At 46.9% G+C, this 12,309-nt stretch overlaps 1 long non-coding RNA gene across 2 annotated transcripts; it reads right to left on the bottom strand.

Moving 5' to 3' along the window:
• Positions 1 to 465: 465 nt before the first annotated feature.
• Positions 466 to 3,598, bottom strand: LOC103167672. Of its 2 annotated transcripts, none has more exons than XR_003756692.2 (3): positions 3,467 to 3,598; positions 2,923 to 3,018; positions 466 to 568 (listed from the first exon to the last, which is right to left on the bottom strand). It is a non-coding gene; the product is annotated as an uncharacterized LOC103167672 (long non-coding RNA). The 2 variants fall into 2 exon arrangements; XR_003756693.2 differs by having other exon boundaries at positions 2,923 to 2,994.
• Positions 3,599 to 12,309: the final 8,711 nt, after the last annotated feature.

Below are 12,309 nucleotides of genomic sequence, written 5' to 3'. Positions count from 1 at the left end.
CTTCTTGTCTTCTTTCTCCCCGTCCACCTCATTCACCGCCTCCTTCCACTTGTCCTTATTTTCCACTTCCTCCTCCTCCTCCTCCTCCTCCTCCTCCTCCTCCTCTTCCTTCTCCTCCTCCTCTTCCTTCTCCTCCTCCTTCTCCTTCTCCTTCTCCTCCTCCACCTCCCTCTCCACCTCCTCCAAATTCTCCTCCTCTCTCTCCTCTTCCTCCTTCTGCTCTTCTTCCTCCTCCTCTTTCCTCTCTTCCTCCCTCTGCTCTCCTTCCTTTCCCACTTCTTTCTTCTCTTCTTCCTTCTTCTCTCCTTCCTTCTCCTCCTCCTTCCCCTTCTTCTCCTCCTTCTCCAGCTTGTCCTCTTCCTTGTCCAGATCCTCCAATTTCTCTTCCTCCTCCACCTTTTCTTCTTTCTCCTCCACCTCCTTCCTTCTCCATTCCACTCCCCGCTCCACCTTCGCTTTCTCCTCCTCCTCCACCTCCTCCTTTGCCTTCTCCTTCTCCTCCACTGGCACGATTTGACAGATTCCAAACAATTTATTTGGATTCCTCATGGAGGCCAGATGATGGAAACTGTGGAGGCCAAAAGAATGGAGAATTAGGATCCAGGGTCTCTTCGTTCATCTCCTCCCCGTCCCGCTGCCCCTCGCTCCAGCCTGACCTGAGCAGGGTCTCTGACAAGCCCAAGGACCGTCAGACAGCACCTCCGCCTGCCCCCCACTACATCCCTCACCCTGAGCCCCCTTGACGGAGGTTTTTCTCTGTGGGACATTTCGCTGCAGGCGCTCACCCCCACTGTTGCTGCCATGTCCCAATTGATAGCCGGCCATGGGGGCACAGGCTTCTGGAGGTGCCATGTTAAATGGACTCCACCCTCCTCCTCCCCTCGGAAGGGTAAATCATCGAGGCAACGCTCAGAGTGTCAGGGGAATCGGTGATGAGGTCAGTCACGGTTGGGGAGGGGCAGAGATGGGGGCGGGGTAAGGATGGGATGAGGCTTATGAAGGCGAGTCAGGTAGAGTGCAGTTCACAGAGGGGGCTCTGAGTGGGGACACACCTCATGATCCTACGGTCCCCCAGTGCAGTGGGTTTGTTTCCTCTGGACTGGTGAAGCCGACGATCCGGGGCTGACTAGGCCCCGTCTGGACCCCAGAGGGCCTTGAGGCCAGACCTCCTGTCGATTGTCCCTGCCAGGTCCACTCCCCACCGGCCCTCTCCCTTTCAACCCACTCCCCCTCTGGCCCAGTTCCCTTGTGGTCCATCCTTCCCGTCACTTGATTTTTACTGCAGATTGACTGCCCCCTCAGAGTCCTCCCGGCTGAGAACACCAGGGAGTGGACCGGGGCACAAAACTGAGCTTCTCATCTTCCCTCCCAAGCCTTGTCCTCTTCCTGACTTCCCTATCACCATGGATGGTACGACCATCCTCCCCGTCTCTCAGGCCCACAACCTCGGTGTCATCTTTGACGCGGCTCTCTCGTTCACTCCACACATCCAATCCGTTACCTAAACCTGCCGGTCTCACCTTTATGATATTGCCAAGATCCGCCCTTTCCTCTCCACCCAAACGGCTACCTCACTGCTACAGGCTCTAGTAATATCCCGGCTAGATTACTGTGTCAGATTTCTCTCTGATCTCCCTTCCTCCTCTCTCTCCCCGCTCCAGTCTATTCTTCACTCTGCTGCCCAGCTCATCTTCCTGCAGAAACGCTCTGGGCATGACACTCCACTTCTTAAAAAGCCCCAGTGGTTGCCAGTCGACCTCTGCATGAAACAAAAACTTCTCACTCTAGACTTCGAGGCTCTCCATCGCCTTGCTCCTTCCTACCTCTCCTCCGTTCTCTCTTTCTAGTGCCCACCCCGCACGCTCCACTCCTCTGCCGCCCACCTCCTCACCGTCCCCTGTTCTCGCTTATCCCACCGTGGACCCCTGAGCCACGTCCACCCACGGTCCTGGAACGCTCTCCCTCCTCACCTCCGCCAAACTAATTATCTTCCCCTCTTCAAAACCCTACTTAAAGCTCACCTCCTCCAAGACCCCCCCTTCTCTTCTCCGCAGCTAAACCTTCTTCTCCCCCCACTCCCTCTGCTCCCCCCACTCTCCCGTCCCATCCCCCCAGACCTGTACTCGTCTGCTCAAATGTGTATATCTGCATTAGCCTTTTTATTTGGTTAATGAGATCTACATCACCCTGATTCTATTTATTTTCTATTGTTTTAATGAGGTGTTCTTCCCCTTGATTCTTAGTACAGTGCTCTGCACATAGTAAGCACTCAATAAATACTGTTGAATGAATGAAGCAAACAATGCTCTGCAGTCAGTATTTGCTCAGTCTATTTCATGGTGTTTGATTGGCAGTAACTATGTGCCAGCTACTGTACTGAGCGCTGAGATTGGATGCAAACTCATCAGATCAGAGGTAGTCCATGTCTTACATGGGACTCATAGTCTTCATCCCCATTTTACAGATGGGTTTACTAAGGCCCAGAGAATTTAATTGACTCTCCCAAAGTCAAAGGGCAGATAAGCGGCAGAAATTGGAGTGGAACTGGATTCTCTGACTCCCAGGCCCATGCTCTATCCCCTAAGTTCCACTGCGTTTATTTATTTTAATTGATGTCTGTTTACTTGTATCGATGTCTACCTTCCTTCGTTCTAGACTGTGAGCTCGCTGTGAGCAGGGATCGACTCTCCTTATTGCTGTATTGAACTTTCCTAAGCGCTTAGTACGGTGCTCTGCAAATAGGAAGTGCTCGATCAATACGACTGAATGAACGAAAATAAGGGAAGAAAGTGAGGTCATCCCCCTTGATTCTCTCTTTCCCCCTCCTCTCCCCGCCACCTCCTTTCCTCCCTCCCTCCCTGCCTCCCTCGCTCCCTCCCTCCCTCCATTCCAAGCCTTACTTCTTTTTCCCCTGATACTTACAGTGCTCTCCGCAGACCCTTCCAAAATCCCCTCTGGGTGGGAGGCTGCCTGCTCCCCTCTGCCATGGTGGCTCTGAAAACCATTGGGCGGGAAAACCTACAGTCAATGGGAATGGCGGTGACCCCTCAGTCTCCTCTGCTTTTTCTCTCCCCAGGTTCCAACCCCGCCCACCGCATCGGGGGGCTAACTGTGTTGTGTTGTGCTTTGGCCCACTGAGGGGAGATCCTGAGGGGAGAACTGATTCCCAGCTGGGAGAGCTTTCCCAGAACTCAGTACAGTGCTCTGTCCACAGGTAGTGCTCAGTCTGTGCCTCTCCCATCTGACCACTCCTACCACTTTTACCATTCCTGCAGTGGGATCACTGGCCTTGGAAAACCCACCCCAACCTTTCAGGGAGTGAGACCGTTCCTCTCCCTCCCTTTGCTGGGCAGGTCTGGACTCTAGGACCCTTTCCTGAGCTTGTGTCCTCAATTTACAGCCTCCCCATAACCCATTTCTCCCTGGGGGATGCCCCCGTCTACATGCCCACAGAGATTCCCCTCACCCGGGGGGCAGCAGCGGGTCACGGCTGCTCTGTCTGAAGTCAGGACGTCTCACACAGGTTTGGCCGATTCAAAGGTTTAGGGTCTGGAGAACAACCTCTTGCCTGGTTGGTCCTCGGGAACAGACAGGGACCCGGGGGTGGGGGAAGGGGCCAATGTGGTTATCGCAGTTGCCATGGAGATGACTGTTGCGTAAGGAGATTGGTGGGGGGGGGGCGGGTCCCGGGGGACCTATTCTGAAGGGGAGGAGCTTGTCATGATCGGGTGGCCTAAGGCTAGTGTGGCCTTGAGAAGGTGCCATGGACATCACCCACCCACTGTCGAATTCCCACCTAGTCCCTTTGTCCTCTCTCTTTTTTCTGATGGTATATTTAAGCTATTTCTAGGTGTCAGGCGATGTTCTAACCGCTGGGGTAGATATAAACTGATCAGGTTGGACCTATTTAAAGCTTATTTTACCGGTAGGGTAACTGAGGCCCAGTGAAGTGACTTGCCCAAGGTCACACAGCAGACAAGTGACAGGGCCGGGATTAGATGCTAGGTCATTCAGGCTCCACTAGGTCATGCTACCCTTCATTCATTCAATGCTATTTAGTGAGTGCTTACCGTGTGCAGAGCACTATACTAAGCGTGCTTCTCTCCCCAACTTCCCGTCCCCATCCACTGCTCAGAATACAGAAAAGATCGAATCACCAAACAATCGTTATAATATCTGTGGGATTTGGTAAACTCTTACAGTGTGCCCAGCGCTGCACTAAAAGTCCCAGGGTAGGTAATAATGGTAGTGGTGGTGGTATTTGTTAAGCACTTACTAAGTGCAAAGCATAATGATGGTAATTGTGGCATTTGTTAAATGCTTACTATGTGCTGGGCACTGTTCTCAGAATGGGGGTAGATACAGGCAAATCGGGTTGGACACAGACCCTGTCCAACTTGGGGCTCACCATCTTAATCCCCATTTACAGCCGAAGGAACTGAGGCACAGAGAATTGAAGCGACTTGGCCGAGGTCACACAGCAGACGAGTGGCAGAGTAGGGATTGGAACCCACGACCTTCTGATTCCCAGACCCGAGCTCTATCCACTACACCATGCAGAACGCAATCAATCCATCAATGGTGTACCTTAAGCGCTTGTCTGGACCGCGGGAGCCCAACGCCTGAAGGAATGATCGGAGTTTTCCTTTCTCTAGCCCTTTCTGGATTTCCAAAGCCTTTTGCAGCTGTGGCATCCCTTTTGCCTGGAGGTGAAACATTAATGTGCCCAGATTTGGCCTTTGCTGATGGGATATCCATCACTTCATTATTTTCATTTCTGTCTCCCCTTCTTAACTGTAAGCACAGTGTGAGCAGGGAATGTGTTAGCTAGCTCTCTTGCAGGGTACTCACCCAATTGCTTCATTCAGTACTCTGCAAGCAATAGGCCCTTAACAAACAGCATGGATTGATTGATTGATTAATGTTGAAGGGTGGGTCCAATACCCTTTTCTTATCTTTGATTCCACTCTCAAGGGGTCCCTCAGAAAACCTGCTTCTCATTCAAATGGCATTTGACTCATTCTGGGAATCCCAAGATCTTCCCGAACTCAATGCCACTGGATCTAGGCCTTGATGGGATTCAGTATGGTCTAGTGCAAACTGCCCTGGCCTAAGAGTCATTAGGAGTGCAAACTGCCCTGGCCTAGGAGTCATTAGGACGTGTACTGCGATCCTCATTCCACCTCTTGCCCGTTGCACTCAACGTTGCCTATTGCCTGTTGCCCGTTGCACCTTGGGCAAGTCACTTCACACCCCTGTGCCTCAATTCCCTCAACTGCAAAATGAGGATTCAGTATCTGTTGGGCCTCCTTCTTAGACTGTGAGACCCATGTGGGACCTGCTTATCTTGTATCTGCCATGGCACTTAGTACTGTACAGTAGAGCACATAGTACAGTCTTTGGAATCTAGAAGGAGCATAAGAAATACAATTTTTATTGATATCAATATTATCACGAATTTTTGACTTGGTTCCATGTGAACAGGGCTGGCCCTAACCCTATCCGACTGCATTTATTGGTTTTGCCATTGTAATGTGATGGCTACTCCAGTGGAGTTGGTAGCCGTGATCCCTGCCCTCATCCAACTTGCGGTCTACCTTGTAGACTGCACTTAGTACAGTGCTCTGCACACAGTAAGTGCTCAATAAATATGATCGAATGAATATTCAGAGGGTTCCGGACTGATTTCTTCACTCCACCCTCAGCCTCACAGCTCTCATGCAACACAGCATAGTGTATAGAGCATGGGCCTGGGAATCGTAAGGTAATGGGTTCCAAACCTTGCCCCTCCACCTGTCTGCTGTGTGACCTTGGGCCAGTCAGTTAACGTATCTGTGCCTCAGTTACCTCATTGGTAAAATGGGGATTGAGACTGTGAACCCCACGTGGGATGAAGGACTGCTTGTCTTCACCCCAGCGCTTAGCCCAGTGCTTGGGACGTAGTAAGTGCTTAGGATATACCGTCGTTATTATCATTCTGAAGATAAACGGATGGATTTTGGAGCAAATTAAACCAAAGTGGTCTTCGGAAGGCCAAATGACTCGACTTAGATTTAGCGTATTTTGGACACATAGTCAGGAGGACCGATTCTCTGGAGAAGACACTAATGCTAGGAAAAGTCCAGGGAAAAGATGGAAGAGGCAGGCCTGCAGCTAAATGGATAGAGACTGTGATAACGATAACAGAAAAACAGTTAGTAAGTTTGCAGATTATGGCAGGGGACGGGGCGCTCTGGAGTAAATATATCCATGGAGTTGCTATGAATCGGAAACGACTCGATATCACTTAAGAATTATTATTATTATTATTATCATTCTTATGTGCGATTCATTCATTTCTATTCATATGTTCCCCCCTCTAGACTGGAAGCTTGTTGTGGGTAGGGAATGTGTCTGTTATATTGTTTCAGTGTACCTTCCCAAGCGTTTAGTATAGTGCACTGCACAAAGTAAGCATTCCATAAATAAGATTGACTGAATGACTGACTGACAGAAGAAGAATCGGGTGGAGAGATGATTGAGCGTATCTCCAGGATTCCATGATCTTGGCTCTCTCTCTCCTCTGCGCCTGCCATCGGCTGGACTGCCATCTACTGTGGGCAGAGAGTGAGGCACAGTTATACGCAGAGGACAAGTCTATGCCGAACTACTGGGGAGATAACATCTTGGGGTTCTACAGGATGAACCACACTCACCTGCGAAAAAGAACCATTGCCATTGTAGTCCATGTCAAGTAACAATAATAATAATAATAATAGTACTTGTGGCATTTATTAAGTGCTTACTATGTGTCAGGCACTGTAATCAATCAACCATTCAATCACTGCTACTTACTATGTGCCCAGCACTGTGCTGTGTGAGGGAGTACAGTAAGGTTAGTAGACACGATCCCTGCCCAAAAGAAATTTATGGTCTATTGCATGTGGACTACCATACAAAGTGCTAGGGAAGCTGCCGGGGAGTTGGTAGACATGATCCCTGCCCTCAAGGAACTAACAGCGTGGCTCAATGGAAAGAGCACGGGCTTCGGAGTTGGAGGACTTGGGTTCTGGTCCTGGCTCCGCCACTAGTCTGCTGTGTGACCTTGGCCTGTGCCTCAGTTTCCTCATCTTAAAATGGGAATAAGACTGTGAGTCTCATGTGGGACCAAATGATTACCCGGTAACTACCCCAGTGGTTTGAACAGAGTTCTGGACATAGCACTTGGCAAATACCATAAGGATAGTAATAATTATTAGCATGGTACTGATTTATTCACTCCATCCTCAGCCCTATAATCGTTATGTACATATCTACAGTTTATTAATTCATATTAAAATCCGTTTCCCCTCTAGCCTTTCAAGTCACTGTGGGCAGGCAACGTGCCTAACAATCTCTCACATTATACTCTCTCAAGGATCTAGTACAATGTTCTGCAAACAGTAAGCTCTAAAAATATTATCGATTGATTGATTGCCCTCAGTACTAAGGACCCTGGCTCAGTGGGAAGTGCCAGGGCTTGGGAGTCAGAGGTCATGGGTTCGAATTCCATCCGCCCCTTGACAGCTCTGTGACTGTGGGCAAGTCACTTCACTTCTCTGTGCGTCAGTTACCTCATCTGTTAAATGGGGATTAACTGGAACCTCACATGGGACAACCTGATTACCCTGTATCTACACCATCACTTAGAACAGTGTCCTGAACATAGTAAGCCTTAACAAATACCAACATTATTATTGCTATGAAAGTCAAAAACAGTCGATCAATCAATCAATGGTATTTATTGAACACCTCCTAAGTGCAGCATACTGTGCTAAGACATTGGGAGAGTACAATATGACAAACTTGGCAGACATTTTCACTGCCCAAAATGAGCTTAGAGTCTATCTGGGGAGAAAGACATTAATATGAATAAATAAGAATTTATGATACATAATTTAAAGGTACACGCATAACTTAAATGTAGACAAAATCCTTGCCCTTGAGCTGCTTGAAATCTCACAGAGGAGACAGCATTATTTTATACTGAGACATTTTATAAGAGACATTGCTGACAGAAGACAAAAAAAAGGATCAGTGGACTCTCTTAGAGGCTTCAGAGAAGGGGACATCTGCCAATCGGGATACAGGAGCAATAGTGAAAACTGCCAGTTAAGCTCGTATGCCTGAAACATTATTCCCGATGGTTCAGGGTTCCACATTTAGGAGACAGACTGACTGATCAAGGATGCTTTCTGAGTAGCCAGGATATATACGCAGTCACAGACAAATGATCAAAACTGAAACACCTACAGTTCAATCATTAGGAGATTGGAACAGTTCAAAAGGTCAACAATATTTGAGCAGTCATTGGGTAGAAAAGGTCAAAAAATCCATGGCCACTTTCTATCAGTAATATTCCGCTCCCCGCCGACGGATTGATCAGGCTGCCCAATTGCTAGAGCTCTCTGATTTCTCTGCCTCTGGCCATTTGGAGCGAGTGCCTGAAAGATCTTGGAAATGTGTGGCTGAAGTCAGATCTAGACAAAGCGATTTGGCATCCAACTCTATTGCTTGTGGATAAACCATCGACAGACGGGTAACCCTAGGGATTGATGCTGCCAAAATATCCACAAGGACTGTATTGATCAGTGGCCACATCGGCCAGTTGGAGAGAGAATTGACTAAGAATGGTCAGGTGTGCTTCGCTGAAGATGTGGATTATATGAAATGTTTGTTGATACTCTCTGTGACAACTGAATTCAGTTTTTTACATTTAATTATTGACTTTTCATTGGGAAGTTTCTCGGCAAAACCTTTGGGAATGGGGATTCTAGGGAAGCAGCGTGGCTTGGTGGAAAGAGCACGTACTTGGGAGTCAGAGGATGTGGGTTCTAATCCGGGCCCTGCCACTCGTCTGCTGTATGACCTTGGGCAAGTCGCTTCACTTCTCTGGGCCTCCGTTACCTCATCTGTAAAATGAGGGTTAAGAGTGCGAGCCCCACGGAGAACAACCTGATTGCCCTATATCTCCCCCGGTGCTTAGAACAGTGCTAAACACACTGTAAATGCTGAACAGGTACCGTAATTATTATTATTACAATACTCAAAGATGAGTGGCTTGGGAAATGAAATCAGCAGAGATGACCATGTCGAATTCCCTCCTGTGTAGTCATCCTCAGCATGTAAGACAGTGTTCTGTACACAACAAATACTTAATAATTACTATCACATCTACTGCTACAGAAATATTTTTGAATATTAGTAGATTTTTCCGTCAACTCATCTCTAAGACTGGAATGGACGTTTATCAAATTGGCCATTTTTGACATCTCCGGTGTTCTAGAAGTAGTAATGGTATTTACTGAACTCTCACTGATCGCATTGCGTTGTATTAAGTGCTTGGGCATGTCCAAAAGATCCAAAAGGAGCTTTTCCTCTAATGGGGAAAGTAGGTTTACAAATATCTACACAGAAGACTCAGGCTAATTAATTGAAAGTACTGTTCATTTTACATGTAAGTAAAAGGGCTGAGCAGAGATATAAATATATATATGCATATATATGCATCTATCTGGATGTACACCTATATGCCTGTGTATTTGTGCATGTATATGGATATTTATTATATGTGTGTGTGTGTGTGTGTGTGTGTGTGTGTGTGTGTGTGTGAAACACCTCCCCTAGACTGTAAGCAAAAACACCTCACTCCTGGCTTCAGAGCTCTCCCTCACCTTGCCCCCTCCTACATCACCTTGCTTCTCTCCTTTTCCATCTCAGCCTGCACACTCAGCTCCTCTGCTCCTGCTAACCTTGTCACTGTGCCTTGACCTCACCTATCCCACCATTGACCCCTGGCCCATGTCAGACTTCTGGCCTGAAATGCCCTCCTTCCTCAAATCCACCAATCACTATTACCACCTTCAAAGCCCTACTGAAGGCTCACCTCCTCCAGGAGGTCTTCCCAGAATAAGCCCCCCTTTTCCTCTATTCCTCCAGCCCCCCATCACCCCAACTTGCTCCCTTTGCTCTAACCCCCTTCCCTGCCTCACAGCACTTGTGTATATATGTGCATATTCATAATTGTAATTCTCTTTATTTTTATTAATGATGTGCATAGACCTATAATTCTATTTATTTATAATGATGCTACTGATTTCCATTTACTTTTCTTGATGTCTGCCTCCCGCCTTCCAAACTGTGAATCGATTTCCAATTGTATGGCTTTACCTCCTCTCTTGACTTAATGTTGCCTCATTCGCATCTTTCATTGTAGGTCTTGATCACACTTTCTCCCTGCCTATGAATCCTTGCCACTTCACTCTGCCAGGCCACAGCTCTCTGCATCTTCAAAGCTCTTCTGAAATCACATCTCTTCCAAGACAGCTTATTTGATTAATTTCTAATCCTCTAACTTTTATCCCCGAACTGTCACAGAGTACTTGAATCACCTTGCCCCCGCCTACCTCTCCCACTACCCTCCTACTACAATCCAGCCTGTCACTTCACTTCTCTGTGCCTCAGTTACCTCATCTGTAAAATGGGGATTAAGACTGTGAGCCCCACGTGGGACATCCTGATTCCCTGTGTCTACCCCAGCGCTTAGAACAGTGCTCGGCACATAGTAAGCGCTTAACAAATACTAACATTATCATTTTGCTCAACTAATGCTAACCTCTCTGTGCCTCGATCTCATCTATCTCACCGTTGTCCTCTTGCCCACATCCTCCCTCTGGCCTTCATCCCCCTCCTTCCTCAAATCTGAGAGACAGTTACTCTCCCCACTTCAAAGCCTGATTGAAGGCACATCTCCTGCAAAAGGTCTTTCCTAAGTCCCCCTTTCTGCTTCTCCCTCACTCTTCTTTATCACCCTGACTTGTTCCCTTTGTTCTTCCCTCTTTCCAGCCTTGTGTTATGTCCATATCTGAAATTTGTTTCTTTGTATTAATATCTGCCTCCCCCCGCGTAAACTAATGTTGGCATGAAATGTGTCTGTTTACTGTAGTATCGTACACAATAAACACATGTAAATGAATGAATAAATTAAGCACTTCTGTACCACTTTAGGCACCAATGTACTGATGTCTTCCCAAAATACTAAAGGACACATCTTCCAGCCTAATGACCTCAGCAGTCACTCAAGTGCAATTGCCTTTTTCCTTCTTTGTCAGTCAATCAGTGGTTTTTACCGAACATTTCAAGTTTGCAGAGTGCTGTACGGAGCACTTTTCATTCATTCATTCATTCATTCATTCATTCAATTAATTCAATTGTAATAACTACTTAATGTGTGCAGAGCACAGTGCTAGACACATCATTAAATGCCGTCAAGTTATTTCCGATCTGTAGCAACTCCATGAAATTACTTTTTCCAGAACGCCCTGTCCTCTGCCATAATCGTCAATCTTTCTAATGGTTTTTCCATTATTACCGTTACGGTCTCTAGCCATCCAATTGCTGGTCTGCCTCTTCCACATTTTCCCTGGACTTGTCCTAGCGTAAGTGTCTTCTCTAGAGAATCGGTTCTCCCGATTATGTGTCCAACATTTGCTCATCTAAATCGAGTCATTTGGCCTTTGAAAGACTGCTTTGGTTTAATTTGCTCCAAAATCCCTTTGTTATTTTTCTACAGGTAATCCATAGTATTCGCAAAAGCCTTCTCCAAAACCACATTTCAAAAGAATCGATGTTCTTTCTTTCCTGTTTTTTCACTGTCCAGCTTTCAGATCCATACATTGTTACTGGAAACACCACAGAGTTGATAATTCGTATTTTCATGGCAATTGTTACATCAGCACATCTCATAACTTTTTCCAGGCTCTTCGTAGCGAGTCTCCCTTACCTTAATCTTGGGCGTATTTCTTGGTTACTAGTTTCTTTATTATTGATTATCGATCCCAGGATAGAAAAATTGTCATCTATTTCAACCTCCTCTCCATCGACTCCCAATGTCTTCAAAGTGGCAGTTGTCATGATCTTTGTTTTCCTGACGTTCCAATATAGCCCCATCTTTCTGCTCCATTTCTCAACTTTTAATATAAACCAGCTTCTCTCATTAGGTATTCAGTGTTTTAAAGGATGAACAGAAAAGGCGTTGAGATACATCCTTGCCTTACAACCTTACTGATGGGAAACCAATCGGTTTCTCCATATTCTGGTTTTATTGTAGCCTCCTGTTTGTCATACAGGTTCCATTTAAATGCGATTAAATGATCTGGTATGCCCACTATCCACAATGTGCCCCAGAGTTTCTCGTGATCCACGCAGTCAAAGGCCTTACTATAATCAATAAAGCACATGCTGACTTCCTTTTGATATTCAGTATATTGAAAATATATTGGAATTTTCACT

This window comes from Ornithorhynchus anatinus, unplaced genomic scaffold (genome assembly GCF_004115215.2).
Source record: "Ornithorhynchus anatinus isolate Pmale09 unplaced genomic scaffold, mOrnAna1.pri.v4 scaffold_608_arrow_ctg1, whole genome shotgun sequence".
NCBI lineage: Eukaryota > Metazoa > Chordata > Mammalia > Monotremata > Ornithorhynchidae > Ornithorhynchus > Ornithorhynchus anatinus.
Note: the sequence above shows the minus strand (reverse complement) of the source record. Positions and strands in the feature narration are given on the sequence as shown.